This window comes from Balaenoptera musculus, chromosome 15, assembly GCF_009873245.2.
Source record: "Balaenoptera musculus isolate JJ_BM4_2016_0621 chromosome 15, mBalMus1.pri.v3, whole genome shotgun sequence".
In the NCBI taxonomy this organism is placed as follows: Eukaryota; Metazoa; Chordata; class Mammalia; order Artiodactyla; family Balaenopteridae; genus Balaenoptera; species Balaenoptera musculus.
In genome coordinates this window covers 28547036-28562800 of record NC_045799.1, presented here as the reverse complement: position 1 = coordinate 28562800, position 15765 = coordinate 28547036, and positions in this window count along the sequence as shown.

The window sequence follows — 15765 nt, the reverse complement described above, 5'->3', positions numbered from 1 at the left end:
CTTCAGCCTCAGTTATTCTGCTATTGATTCCTTGTAGTTTAGTTTTCATTTCAGTTATTTTAGTGTTCATCTCTGTTTGTTTGTTCTTTAATTCTTCTAGGTCTTTGTTAAATATTTCTTGCATCTTCTCGATCTTTGCCTCCATTGTTTTTCCGAGGTCCTGGATCATCTTCACTATCATTATTCTGAATTATTTTTCTGGAAGGTTGCCTATCTCCACTTCATTTAGTTGTTTTTCTGGGGTTTTATCTTGTTCCTTCATCTGGTACATAGCCCTCAGCCTTTTCATCTTGTCTATCTTTCTGTGAATGTGGTTTTTGTTCCACAGGCTGCAGGATTGTAGTTCTTCTTGCTTCTGCTCTCTGCCCTCTGGTGGATGAGGCTATGTAAGAGGCTTATGCAAGTTTCCTGATGGGATGGACTGGTGGTGGGTAGAGCTGATTGTTGCTCTGGTGGGCGGAGCTCAGTAAAACTTTAATCCGCTTGACTGCTGATGGGTGGGGCTGGGTTCCCTCCCTGTTGGTTGTTTGGCCTGAGGCAACCCAACACTGTAGCCTACCTGGGCTCTTTGGTGGGGCTAATGCCGGACTCTGGGAGGGCTCACACCAAGGAGTACTTCACAGAACTTCTGCTGCCAGTGTCCTTGTCCCCATGGTGTGCCACAGCCACCCCCCGCCTCTGCAGGAGACCCTCCAACACTAGGAGGTAGGTCTGGTTCAGTCTCCCCTGGGGTCACTGCTCCTTCCCCTGGGTCCCAATGTGCACAACACTTTGTGTGTGCCTTCCAAAAGTGGAGTCTCTGTTTCCCCCAGTTCTGTCAAAGTCCTGCAATCAAATCCCAGTAGCCTTCAAAGTCTGATTCTCTAGGAATTGCTCCTCCAGTTGCCAGACCCCCAGGTTGGGAAGCGTGAAGTGGGGCTCAGAACCTTCTCTCCAGTGGGTGAACTTCTGTGGTATAAGTGTTCTCCAGTCTGTGAGTCACCCACCCAGCAGTTATGGGAGTTGATTTTACTGTGATTGCGCCCCTCCTACCGTCTCACTGTGGCTTCTCCTTTGTCCTTGGATGTGGGGTATCTTTTTTGGTGAGTTCCAGTGTCCGCCTGTTGATGATTGTCCAGCAGCTAGCTGTGATCCTGGTGTTCTCGCAAGAGGGAGTGAGAGCATGTCCTTCTACTCTGCCATCTTGGTTCCAATCACATTTTGCATGTATTAACTCATTGTTCCTCACATCATCCTCAGGAGGTAGGTATATTATTATTCCCATTCTATAGATGGTGAAACTGAGGCACAGAGAGTTTAATGACTTGCCCAAGCCCACACAATGAGTAAATGGTAGAGCTGGGATTTGAACACTGGCAGTGAGTCTCCAAGCTGTACCTACAGCCACTACATTATCCTGAGCTTTAAAATAGTAGCTGTTATTATTAATTATAACAGCTAAGATTGATGTGCCAGGACCATGTTGACTCACTGCATTTGCTCAACAGCTGTATGAGGTAATTTCTATTGTATTCCCGCTTTATGGAGGAGCAAACAGAGGGAAGAAAAGTTATGCTATTTGCTTAACATCACAGAGCTAATAAGTAGCAAACCTGGGATTCAAACCCAGGCAGCCTGGGGTCAAGGCCCTCACTCTTAATCATTGCACTGTATTACCTGTGTATTGACGATGATGATGAAGGAGAAGAGGTAGAAGAAGAGGAGGGGGAGGAGAAAACACACCTACCTTATACCAACCACCTATGATGTCAAAGGCTGAGCTGATCCATCAGATTCTCTCTCTCTAGACTTCTGTTTTTTTTTTAATTTTGTTTTATTTATTTTTTTATACAGCAGGTTCTTATTAGTCATCAATTTAATACACATCAGTGTATACATGTCAATCCCAATCGCCCAATTCATCACACCACCACCACCACCACCCCGCCACTTACCCCCCTTGGTGTCCGTATGTTTGTTCTCTACATCTGTGTCTCAATTTCTGCCCTGCAAACCAGTTCATCTGTACCATTTTTCTAGGTTCCACATATATGTGTTAATATACAATATTTCTTTTTCTCTTTCTCACTTACTTCATTCTGTATGACAGTCTCTAGATTCATCCACGTCTCTACAAATGACACAATTTCATTCCTTTTTATGGCTGAGTAATATTCCATGGTATATATGTACCACGTCTTCTTTATCCATTTGTCTGTCGATGGGCATTTAGGTTGCTTCCATGACCTGGCTATTGTAAATAGTGCTGCAATGAACATTGGGGTGCATGTGTCTTTTTGAATTGTGGTTTCCTCTGGGTATATGCCCAGTAGTGGGATTGCTGGATCATATGGTAATTCTATTTTTAGTTTTTAAGGAACCTCCATACTGTTCTCCATAGTGGCTGTATCAATTTACATTCCCACCAACAGTGCAAAAGGGTTCCCTTTTCTCCACACCCTCTCCAGCATTTGTTATTTGTAGACCTCTCTCTAGACTTTGACAGAGAGAAATAGCAGGAGGGTGCAGTCTTTAGCAGTGGGAGCGGACAACGAAAATATGCAGAAAGAAGACAAAGTAAAGCCCAGACATAGTTAAAGGAAACTGAAGCTAGGAGCTAGGACAAACAGCAGAACAGCCCCCGGCCCCAGTTCTCAGCCTTCCCTTGGGGGAGTGGGGGCTGTGGAAACTCAATCCCCCGACCCCACCTCAGAGGCTGTGGTTCAGCAGGCCTGGGTGGGCCTGGGTGTCCGCACTCCTAGTGCGCACCCGAGGAGCTTCTGGGGCAGTGGTGGAGACTGGTGAGGACCCACTCTGACACGCTGAGGAAGCCGGTCTGTTGAGAGAGAATGGAGCATGTGTCTGACATGGGGGTGCTTGCCAGACTCTCTGTCCACTCCTCACATTTCCCGGCCCCCACGCTGGGACAGACCACGTGACTAACTCTAGCCAATGGGCTGTGGGCAGAAGGGACACATGTCACTGCTTGGCTAAAGTGTGGAAGAGACAGTGTATGACTCTCCTTATGTATCTTCCCTGCTGTAGCATCTGGTGACAGCGCAGATGGTGGCTGGGTCCCCGAGCAGGAGCCTCCTCTCCCCCCCACCTCCATAATAGGGCCATAGGACATGTAGTGTGAGCCAGGAATGGACGTTGGTCGTGTTGAGGCCTTGAGATCTCAAAGTTCGTTTGTCACAACAGCAGAGCTGAGCCCGCCTCTCAGTAACACACTGAAACACAGTAATGCTGGAGTGATGGAGTGAACTCTTGTAGATCCAGACCTACACTTCACATCCTGGAGTTCCTGCTCTTGGATTTTGATGAGATTCTGTCTTATCACTCTGCCTGAGGTTACAAAGTGTTGGTGCCTATTCCTTGAAGCTGGTGTGCCACACTGGAAACCTATCCAGTCTTACATGATGTGGTGGCTTTAAAACATGTCTGCAAGTTCTTTGATGCTCCTCCCATCAAGAGGTGGTCTAATTCTCTTCCCCTTGAATGTGAGCTGGCCTTGGTGCCCGGTTTCTGCTGCATAAGATGCAATGGATGTGACACTGTGTGACCTCCAAGACTGAGTCATAAAGGCTATACAGCTTCCTCTTGGCTCTCTTCAGATGCTTGTTCTTGGCACCAGCCACTATGCTATGAGGTAGCCCAGGCCACAGGGAGGGGTCATGGGTAGGTGTTTCAGCTGACAGCATCAGCTAAGGTCCCAGGTAACAGCCAGCATCCACTGCCAGACATGTGAATAAGCCTTTGAGATGAATCAAGCTGGACACCATCTGACTGCAACCACTTGAGAGACCAAAAGCAAGAACCACCCAGCTGAACCCAGTCAATCCCCAGAACCGTGGGAAGTGTGATTTACTGCAATGATGAATGTTTGTTGCAATAATAAAGTGACTGTTGTTTTAAGTTTGGGAGCATTTTGTTACATACCAGCCAGAACACTTGGGCTCTGTAAGACATCAAGCCTGGCCCAGGGCTGGACGCTGGCCCCAGGTAAAAGTGAGCCTCTGATCCTTTCTGGTTAGTCAGAGGATGAGTCCTGAACTGCCGATCCTGACAATAGGTATCACATCTTGAACTGTTCTTCTTCTGCTCCTAATTTTTTAGCTTCTGACCCCATCAGTCCTTTCCCCACATGTGTCCCCTTCTCTCCTCACCCTTGGTTGGGAAGCTTGGGTGTACAGTCCTGTTTTTGCTGCCTCAGCAGAGAAAACCTCAGATTTTCCTTTGTGACCATGATGCAAAGGCTCCCTCTGGTGCTCACTTGCTCTCTTGGATGAACATGATCTATAACCCAGCCCTCTAGGAACCCACACTGAGGACGTCATTGCCACTCCAACCCCCTTGTCCCCCAGCATCTGGGCTCAGACTGAGTTTGTTCTGACCTGGGATCAGGAACTGAACATTGGTTCCAGAGGTGGGGTCTGGAGAACAACACATACCCGAGCAGAGGGTCAGGTTTATCTTCGCAGATTGTTAGAGGGGCGATTGGCAGATGCTTTTGGTCTGGGGGCCCAGCTGTGGGAAGCTGGGTGAGGCAGAGGGTGCTGGTTGTTGGCATTGGGCATGGAAAACCAATGTCATTGTTACTTTGCATGGCCAGGCAGATGTCTCTCCTAATGATGGTTGCTAACAAGCTTGTCTACTTGTAATAGTCATAGTTTCACAAATCAATATATTTGTGATTACTCAGCAATAATAACAAGCTGTCATTTATTAGCCTTTACAATGCCCAGTGCTGTGTAAAGTGAGTTATATGCATTCTCCTATACAATACAAATAATAATCCTATGAGGTAGATATTATTATCCCTTCTTTTACAGATGAGGCTCAGAGAGGTTGAGTAACTCATCTTAGATCAAATAGTAAGTGGTGGAGGTGGAATTAAAACTCAGGTTAATCACCACATTTGTAGGAATATGCAAGTTAAGACCACAGTGTAATACCATTTTGCACTCATTATATTGGCAAAAATTAAGAAGATTGATAATACCAAGTGTTGGCGAGAATGTTGAGCAACAGGAGCTCTTGGACACGGCTTGTGGGAGTTTAAGTGAATACCCCACTTTGGAAAACACGTTTCTTGTAAACTTGAGTATTCACACACATACTTCCAGTTCAACTCTTTGCTCTACAGGTATCCATTGTTTTTCGAAAGTTCACTTTATGCCACTTTGCTTTCATGAAAGAGCCACATTAGTACCTGTTTTCATGAACTGAAAGAAAGCCAAAGATGATTTTCACTTTTACAAAAACAGGTGAAAAGTGAAAATGGTGTTCAGTGTTTGATCTGGGGTGAGCTGTTCCAGAGGCAGCAAGCACCCTTGGGGGGAGTGGCACCACCAAGCTACTTCCCCAGGAACCGCACTCAGCATTTCTGCACCAAGCCACCATAGCTTTGACCTGGCTTTGACCTGTGTCTATGAGCATCTGTGCTTCATCTCAATTTATTTTGGGCCTCTGTTAGCAAGATGTGTCCTAAGGTAATTGCTTCTTCACTTTACACAATTTTGGCTTGTGAAAGGTTACATAGGAATGCTCTACTTTCATATAGTGGGGGAAAACCTGTATATCCTAGGGGCACTGGGCTTGTGCACCAGAGCACATGAACTAAAGTGATCACAGCAGCATTGGTAATTATAGCCAAAAACTGAATTATTTTAACAGAGAGAATTTAATATAAAGAATTGCTAACTAGGTATAAAGTTGTTAACTGGGTGACCGAAAGTTTACAAAAAGAGCTCTTAGAATGAAGGTAGCACTTGCAGGAAGCACCTACCACTCCCAGGGCTGAGCGAAGAAAGAGAGGAGACTGAAATTATTAAAGCTTTCAGCCTTGCAGAGCTCCACTTCAGGTATCTGAGAAGGGAGCTCTGCTCAGCTGGGCTCGAGTCTCAGAGAGCAGAGAGGAGCCAGGGAGGACAGGAACTGAGACTTCAGGGGAGGAGATGCTGGCCATCTGGAGCTGGTGTCTCTGAGGTTGGGGGAAGGGCCCCACAGGGCTGTCACCTACAGCCTTGAGAAGGGGGGGGTTCTGGCTGGTGCCACAGGGAGGAATTGCTGCTTTGAGGTGAAGGAGCATTGCCGGGTGATGCTCATGAGAGCAGGAAGGCCACAGGAAGCTACAAAGAACAAAGATGAAGAAGCAAGTCTTTTGTCTCTCCTCCAGCCCTGTGGTGTCCCTCTAGCCCCACCCTGTTTATGGGCAAAGTCTAACCCGGAGCAGCTAGTAATGCAGAAATGGGGTTTGTGGGGCTCCAGCCCCAGCATCACAGAGCAGGTAATTTTAAAATTTAAAGTATTTATTTTTAATTGTGGTAAAATATAACATATGATAAATATTACCATTTTAACCATTGTAAAGTGTATAGTGCATCAAGTATTTTCACGTTGTTATTCTACCATCACCACCATCCATCCACAGAACTTTTGTCATCTTGCAACACTGAAACTCTACACCCATTAAATGACCCCCCAACCCCCTACTCCCTGCCCCCAAACTCTTGACAACCAGAACTACTTTCTGTCTCCATGAATTTGACTCCTCTAAGTATCTCGTATGAGTGGAATCATATCATATTTGTCCTTTTGTGACTGGCTTATTTCACTTAGCACAATGTCTTCAAAGTCCATCATCCATCTTGTGGCATGTGCCAGGATCATCTTCCTTTTTAAGGCTGAATGATGTTCCATTTTATGTATATATCACATTTTGTTTATCCATTCAGCCATTGATGGAGAACTATTTTTTCATATTATCAAATATTATATAGAAACCCCAGGTTAGTCTGACCATAACCATCGTACATATAATGCAACCCCCCCCACCCTTTGCCTCTGTATGCAATGGATTTACTTCTTCAAGGCCATTAAAAGCAATATCCTAGCAACATGCAAGAAGATTTTCAAAAATAAAAAGGCCTGATGATACTCGGACCATGTTAACACCAGGACTTTATTTTCACCTGTTCCATTTATATCTTTCTTATAGGCAGATATAATTTTTCAAAGTTATGACTCCTGCACCCCATACAATTGAGGGTTCTGCCACATCATACACCTTGTTGCCTGCCTGCCAAACTCGGTTGTCAGAAATGCCATTTGTTTCATGATTTCTCTTCTTTGCTTCTTTGACCATCCGGACTGTTTTGGTTGCAAATAAGGGAAACCTTATTCAAATCAGCTTAAGCAAAAACAAACTGGTGTGTGCCTTTGTGGGTGGTGGTGGTAGAATTTACTGGTTTCTGCTCTGGAAAGACAGCAGGAGTAACTCACAGAATTAGGGTCTGAAACCAGGGACTAAAAAGAGCCAGCACCCTTCCCCTCCACCCATCTCTTTTGTGGCCCTCTCTCTGCTTCTCTTTGAAGATTAGCCTCTTTCTTTCCTACTTCAAGCAGGTCTCCCTCACCTGACAGCGATCATGGCCACTGGCAGCCCCAGGTTTGCGACCGCAGTAGAACAAGAATCAAGAGGGCAATCCCAGAGAAGGGCTGTGATTGGCTCTGTTGAGTCACATGCCCACTCATTGGGCCAATCATGTTGTTAGGATGACCATGAATTGTAATTGGCCAGGCCTGGTTACATGCCCATCCCTATGGCCAGGGTGGTTGTAGGGCCTGTTGCTTTCAGATAAAGGGGAATAAGAAGGCCTGCCGGGAAGACAGAAAACAACCGTCAAGTCACTGCACGGGGTTCTGTATTTTTGCCATGGCAACACTAGATAAACATCCTGGTACATTGAGCCCTTTCTTTAACAATCACCTTGTGGGAAATTCCTAAGAATAGGATTACCACCATGGTGCTTTCCAGAAGCCATGTAACATGCTTGTGTTTTCCAAATGTGTTCACATCCAATACTTTATTTGTGCAAACCCTGAGAAGTGACAGGAGAGGAAAGAGTGACACAGAGAAGCTGAGTGACAGGTCCAGGGACACACAGTGAATGAGGGCAGGGGTGAACCCAGAGACCGGCCTTCCTGACTCCCATTCCAGTGCTCTCTCTCATCACAATCAGAGTTTAGACTAGTGGGGGGAGGGTTTAAAGTCAGGGTCATCTCTGGCCTGTTAAGGGAGGGAGCTTCGTCTGCTGTCTACCCCTTGGAGGAGCTGGGCCAGGCCCCTGGAGGAAAAGGGCTGGTGGCTCCTGCCTTCCGAGCCTGCTCGAGGTCTGATGGGGGAGGTCCCGCCACTGGATCTGGCATCCTCCCAGTGGGCACTCTCTGCACGCAGCTCCTCCAGGACACTGTGAAGATGCTTCAGCGTGAACAGGAGTCTCTGGTCTTGGACCTGCATCTCAGCCTAGGAGAAAGAAGGAGTCTGTGAGGGGGCGGCCAGAGGGCTGGATGTTCCCCCAGAAAGCCTGCTCCTATCATTGTCTCATTGGAGACAAGCCCACAGCCTCATAGAAGCCATGTCCACCGAAGCCTCAGTTTCTTCATTTGCAAACTAGAAAGCAAATTACTTGCCTTTCAAGCCTCTCTCCCCTGTTTTAGATTCCACCAGGACTTTGGGGGCTGACATAATCCCAGGAAAGGAGGGAGAGCACCAGACTTTCATCAGTGTTCATCAGTGGCAGTTGCTGGTGTCACTGACTTGTTCCTTCTGCTGCATAAAGTGACTGACATACTTCACTGATGGTCAAGCGGGGCTTCTTGGCTGGGCTCCAGACGGGAGCCCTTGTGATGTCATGTAAATTCCCTGTGATGGAGGTTAAAAACACACTTGACTGGGCTTCCCTGGTGGCGCAGTGGTTGAGAATCTGCCTGCCAATGCAGGGGACACGGATTCGAGCCCTGGTCTGGGAAGATCCCACATGCCGCGGAGCGGCTGGGCCCATGAGCCACAATTACTGAGCCTGCGCGTCTGGAGCCTGTGCTCCGCAACAAGAGAGGCCGTGATAGTGAGAGGCCCGCGCACCGTGATGAAGAGTGGCCCTTACTTGCCACAACTAGAGGAAGCCCTCGCACAGAAACGAAGACCCAACACAGCCAATAAATAAATAAATAAATAAAAACACACTTGACTGAGAAATTTGCAAGTCAGGGACCAGCAAGTGGAGACTCAAGGCTCATCTCTTGGCATCATGTGGAGGCAGAGGACATTTGGCCCCGGGAGGCTGTGCCCCGGGTAGGCTTCCCCCCACCCCTACCTCTTCTCCCTCCTCATGGGTAGGAGAGAAGAGAGGTACTTTATCAAGTGGAAATCGTCACTTTGGGTTCAGGTACTAAGCAGTCTCAGTGTAGTGCCTAGTGTTTAGGGGGAGCACGGGGAGGGACTGCCACCCAGCCTCTAGATCCCTGAGGACTGTAAGAAGCTGCAGTTCCTGCTGCTGGAGTCCCCTGGGCCCATGAGAAGCCCTACTGGGTCAGCCCCTCCCACCGAGGTGAGGACAGGGTTGGTTCCCAGCTAGTCTGTTTCCTGGCAACCCAGACAGGTCATTTTTGGACAATCCTCTCTGTCCCTCCCCAGAAGAAGAAGCTGGCGTATTGGAATACAAACTTTGGGTGCCTTCTGTGGTTCCCCAAACCACCTTCTTCTCTCTCTGGGCTGGTGTCCCCACATACTTTGGGGGCTCCCTTCTATCTTTGGACTTGGAAAAAACATCATAAGGAGAAGCATAAGGCCTGGCTTCCTGAGCAGCCACTGAGGGGCCAAGTGACACAGCTCATAAGTTCAGGTGAGTTAGTGCCCCATGGGGTGGAGCCTTACAGACAGGAAATGCGAGACAGGAGTGAGCTGGGCAGATAAACTTCCTCTTCTTCTCTCCCCCAGGGTGCAGATCCTCCTTCAACCCCTGCAGAGAATCCCGAAGCCAGGTAAACCGGCAGCTGAGAGGGCCTCTGGGCCTCTTTAGGGCTCCTTTCTAAGTGGCAGCCAGCTTGGTAACACAAGGCATCTCCTCAAATAGCATTGGCCTTTGCCTCCACTCCCTATTTCCCTCACTCTCACCACTCTGGGCTTGTACCTCCAAATAAACGGTTAATACCCCAATCCTTGCAAGCCTCTGCTTTCTAGAAGACCCAGGCTAAGACAGCTGATGTACTCCATATCCAGCTGGGTCAGGATTGTAACAGCCAACATAGATGTGCCACGCAGGCACTAAGTGAATTACACCATCTCCTCACCAAATTCTTACAATAACCCTTGTGGTGCTGGTACTATTGTTATCCCCATTTTACAATAAGGAGACTGAAGTTCAAAGAGGTAAAGCCACTTGCTAGAGGCCACACAGCTGCAGAGCTGGGCACATACCAGGACTCAGTGTAATTCTAAAACCAGTCAGGCAAGTACCGCAACCAGAGCCTCCTATGTAGGCCACGACCTACTTATCCCAGCACCTGAGGTGGTGACTGTGCAGTGTGTGGCTGGTCCCAGGGGTGCCTGCAGGGCCTACACCCCAGCCTGAAGCTCTGCCCCAGCCTAGGGGGCACCTGGGAGTGGGGGAACCAGGGAACCTTGGAATATATGGTGTGAAAGCGCCAGGTAAAAAGAAATGTAAAGCCTTACCAGCTCCTTTCTCAGCCACTCCAGGGTCTGCCCAAGACTTGAGGTTGGCTCTTCTGCTGTTTTCATCTCAGCGTCCTTGGGAGAGACCTTGATGCTGACCTGGTGATGGGCCTGAGGGACCTTTGACTTGGACAGTCTGCTCTCTGCTTCAGGCCAGGAGCAGGGTCTGGCTAAGTCACTGAGGATGGAGTTAATGAGAGCAGGAAGTGGCTGACATTGGAAAATGTAGTGTGTGTTTTTTTTTTAAAGAGCTTCAGTGCTCTGAATAGAACAAGGGGCGGGGGGAGGGAGATCACTGGGGTATGGGTGCCTCAGTGCCTATGGGCTCCAGAATCCAAATCTGATGCCAACAGGATCACAGAGACTATAAAGCTTTAAATGATAAAATTAATAATTATTATGAAAATAGGTGTCCCCTTTCTGAGGGCTTGTTTTGCTCTAAATGCTTTGTTTTATTTATATATATAGATATAGATATAGATATAGATATAGATATAGATATAGATATAGATATAGATATATACAGATATATAAAACCTCATTTGGGGCAGATGGCACATCTGTGTCCCCAGTCCTCTCCCTCCCTCCCTCACCTATCTATAGAGTCTATCGATAAGGGAAATGCTCACTTTCCAAGTCCCCTTTCTTCTGGATGCCCATGCGCCCCACTTCTAGCACATGAGATCAAAGCAGAAATTTGCTGTTAGACTTCTAGGAAAATGTTACCTACATGATAAGGAAAAATGTCAATGATGCTTTCCCTTTACTCTTACTTTCTTCTACTTCCTTCTGCCTTGAATGTGGATGTGATGCCTGGAGCTACAGTAACCATCTTGCAACCCTAAGACAAAGGCCAAGAAAATTGCAGAGTCATTGAAATCACTCAGTCACAGAATCACCAACATCATCTGCCTGTTATATGAGGCAAGAAACCCAATTTTTAATTGGGCAAACACAGTTCTAACTGACACCCCATTTATTCTTCACAACACACTGTGAAGTGGGCATCCTTTAATTCTCTCTTTCAACAAATACTTTCTGAGTGCCTACTGTGTTTAAAATTCTGCTGTAGGCAGATAGAGGAGTAGAGCCCAAAATCAGAGAGACAAAGGCTGGAGCTGACATCCTAGTGGATGGAAACAAACTATAATCAAGTTAATACTATGATGCCAATAAATAGGATCTATTCTCAGGCAGGCTTTTAAAAATTGTATTCTATCCACTTGAGCTAGGAACCCCAAACTAAGAATTAACATAGTGATCCCAGGTAAGGAGCTGAGGTGACCAGCAAAGCAAACTTAACCTGTTTTGGAGGGACTTGCCCTCAACTGGGCTACACAAGCTGTCCACAGGTAAAGCTCCACTGAAGGTGAGCTCTTAGCCCCAAATTACAAACCACACAAGGAAACCATCCACCATAAGTGAGAGTCAGCAGACACCAGCAACAGCAGGATTAGACCCCACTTCCCCTAAGAACTTCAGATGAGATTTTAAAAAAAAAAGTATTTTGAAAAGAATTAAAGTCATACAAAAGAATTCAAAAACATAAGAAAAAAGACACTATTTTAAAAGGCAGATATGAAAAATAGCTAAATAGAATTTATAGAAGTAAAAATTATAGTAAATGTTTATAAATTAAAGAAAAAAGAGTGTACATTTAAGTGTAGTGCCAGAAGACAGAGTTAGGGCAGGCGATATAGGACATAGGGAGGCAGATTAGGACTCAGTAGGAGGAAAGCGTTGCTTAGAATTCTTCCAAGCAGTGGGCACTCAGCCAGTGGAGCGGGGAAGCACAGCCCAGACGATCAGGGAGGCTGGAGAAGGGGCTCCACTGGCTCAGAGATGGGACCTGCAGCATCCTTCCAAGTGTGAGACTGACTGGGCAGGGAAGGGGGCCAGGACACTGTATAGGAAGCCAGGACACCTGGGTTCTAACCCGGTGGTACCAAATTTTCTATGTGAGCTTGAGCCTCATCCTTTCCATCGTAAGCATAATGAGGCTCAAAATAGTTACAAAAATGAGTTGTAAGAAACATCACATTTCTTATACCCTGGAGTTTACAGCTTAAGATGCATTCTGACTGCCACATGCAGAGAAAATTTTATGTGCAATTTCTCCTAGTTTAGCTGTCACTCTTTAGAACCAAAGAGGATCCAAGAATCTCCTGCTTGCCACACTCACACCCCTTCTGAACACAGGGGCCAGAAATGATTGCTTCCAGGCAGGTCACCAGGCTTTGTGTCACTTGACCCTGTAATTATGGGACAACTGCTTGGATCAGAAATGGGTGTCCCAGCCCAAGGCAGCCACCTGTAGACTGGACAGGAGGGAGACCCTCGGCTTGTGGGTGATGGTGTGAAAGCAGTTATGTTCTGGGTGGTGACCAAATGATCCAATCAGACCTCCTCTCAGAGAACTTGAATTTGCCGCAGTTAGAGGGATTGGATTGTCACAAGACTACTGTGTAATGAAACTCTCCAAAACTCCATACCTTCAAACAACTGTTTATTTTTGCTCTTGAGTTTGTGGTTTGGCTAAGATGGTCTGCATCAGTCTTCAGGTCTGCAGATCCGAGCCTTCGCCATGGGTCTCTTGTCCTCCTCCTAGAATCACTGGGCTACTGGGGCAAGTTCTTCTCTTGGCAATGGCAGAGGATAGAGAGCAAGTGGAACCATGTGAGGCCTCTTGAGACAGGCTCAGAACAATCAAGCTGTCACTTTTGCCATGTAAGCAAAGTGAGTCACACAGCCAAGCCCCAAATTAAGAGGTCAGAATGTATACTCTACCTATGAAGAGATTGTGCCATGTGTGGAGTTAGGGAGGAATGAAGAAGGGGGGCTGGCGATTCTATACGAGAAGGAAGTTAGTTCAGAAGCAGGGCCACAGGCCCCGAGGGGTCCAGAGGGAAGGCGGCAAGCAGAAACCATAAGAAAGCAGGAGCTGGAGGCAGGAAGAGTTGCTGCGTGGCAGCGGCAGGAGACACAGAAAGGCCTAGAGAGACTGGAGGATGATTTAGGACAATTAACATTTACTGCTCTCTGACTCCAGACCAGGCATTGTGATAAGCCCCTGACAACACAACCTCATTTCATCCTCAAAACCTTGTGACTGCAGTTCCCAAACTGAGTGCCAAGGCACCCAGAGGCACTTCAGAAAACTCACAGAGGCACTGCAAAATATTTTTAAAATTTGAGGGAAACACAATAATATCTGTTGTATACTGTACAAACTACTATTAAGCTGTTTGAACCTAATTTAACAAACAACTGTTAGACATTTCTTCGGGCCTGGTGCACTGTGAAAAAATTACAGAGATGATAAGGATGCCATGAACTGAGAACATTTGGGAACCGCTGCCTACGAGGTAGGTACCATTGTTATCTGCATTTTATAGTTGATTAAGAGCCTATTATTAACCCCTTTTTACACGTGAGGAAACTGAGGCTCAAAGAGGCATAGATTTTCCTAGGATCACCCCAGCAGGTAAGCAACAGGGCTGGAATTAGAACCTGTTCTCCCTGACCTGTGTGGGAGGGTCTTGCCTGTTGTCTTGCAGGGGTGGAGGGTCAAGCAGGGGCTCAGGCTAGGCCATCTGCTGCCGTCCTGGGCAGCCCAGCAGGTTCTCTGCCCGACACAGGAGTGGTGTTGATAGGAGTGCTTGGCTATTAGAGTCTGATGCTCTGTCCTTGGCCTCCAGTGCCAACACTGAATTATCCTGGGAAGACATTTCTTGTGGTTAACTTGTTTTGACACACTTTCATTTATTTTTAAGCCCACTCTCACGATTCTGGCTCAGAGAACATTTTATTTCATAGGCTAGGAAAGCCTTGGCACATGGGGAGAAGGGGAGGTGGAGCCAGGAGGCCTAGGAAAGGAAAGAACTTAAACTCCTCAGCGAGGAAAAATGTTCTCACCAATTATCAAAGCCAGAATGGTCATCCATGCATCATCCATGGGCAGCTGGTAATATGGCTTCCATGTGCCAGACGAGACTCTGCCCTGGATGCCAGAGGTATGGTGGTGAGTAAGAAAGACCTCACACCTGACCTCACAGGGCTTATGGTCCAGCTAGTAGGCGAGTTCATTAGCAATCAAGTGGTTCAAAAATCGTACTTTATATCACAAGCCTGGAATATATATATGAATGAATGAATATATGAATGAATGGATGCATGAATAAATTTGCAGATGAAGAAACCATGGCTCAGATGGTGATGTGAGTTGCCCAAACAAGTCAGCAGCCGTGGCAAAAATTGCAGGTTGTTCCTCAATATCCCTTCTCCCATTCACACACGGCAAAAGACTATCCCTAGACTCCCCGGCAGGGAAGTGTGGTCAGATGATTAAATCCTGGTCAGTGGGATATGAATGGATGTGATGTGTGCAATTTCTGGGCTGTGCCCTTAAAAGGAGGAAGGAGGGTTCCTGCCCCTCCCCTTGCTTCTCCTTCTGCTGACTGGAATATAGTCATAAGGGCTGGAGGTGGAGCAGCCATCTTGGACCACCAGGTGGAGGATGGCAGAGCAACAAGATAAAAAGAACTGAGGTCTCCTATGACTTGTGAAGCCACCGTATCAGCCTTAACTGCTGTGTATGCTTTTACATGAAAGAGAAATGAACTCTGTTTTATTAAAGGCACTATCATTTTGGGTCTCTTTATTACAGGAGTCAAACCAATATCCTAAAAATACAGCAGCAGAGCTAGAGGGAGAAACCAGGTTCCTTGATTTCCCCCACTCAGGCCCTTCCATAATCCCCCCACCTATATATTTTATTCTCTTCCCAGTGTCTTCTTGTTTGTGACCTGATCTGCTCCTCACAACAGCTCTGTGAAGTCCATAGCAGGGAGAGGACTTTCGTGATGCTCACTGGGCAGACAGGGAACCCAAGATGCAAGAGTAGTAGGTGACCTGCCCTGAGACACATTATTATTTCCATCAACTCTCCCTTTCAGCGGGGGAGTCCTTGCTGAATGTGTACCAGAGCAGTACAGCACAGGTTCAAGGAAATGAATCCCCATCTGGTGGGTGCGGTGGGTGCAGGAGTCATCCTGGCTTAAAAGCTTCATGTCCCCTGGGAGCCGATACCTTTGTACCTGCCCAGTTACATGAGTCACCATGCTCATGAAGCCCAAAATATGATTTCCCACCAGGTATTTATAGTTCCTCTCCTCCCAGATGCAATTTACTAATCAGGGGTCTTTAAGAAAAAAAAAAACCTTTAGTTTTTAGAACAGTTTTAGATTTACAGAAAAATTGGGAAGGTAGCA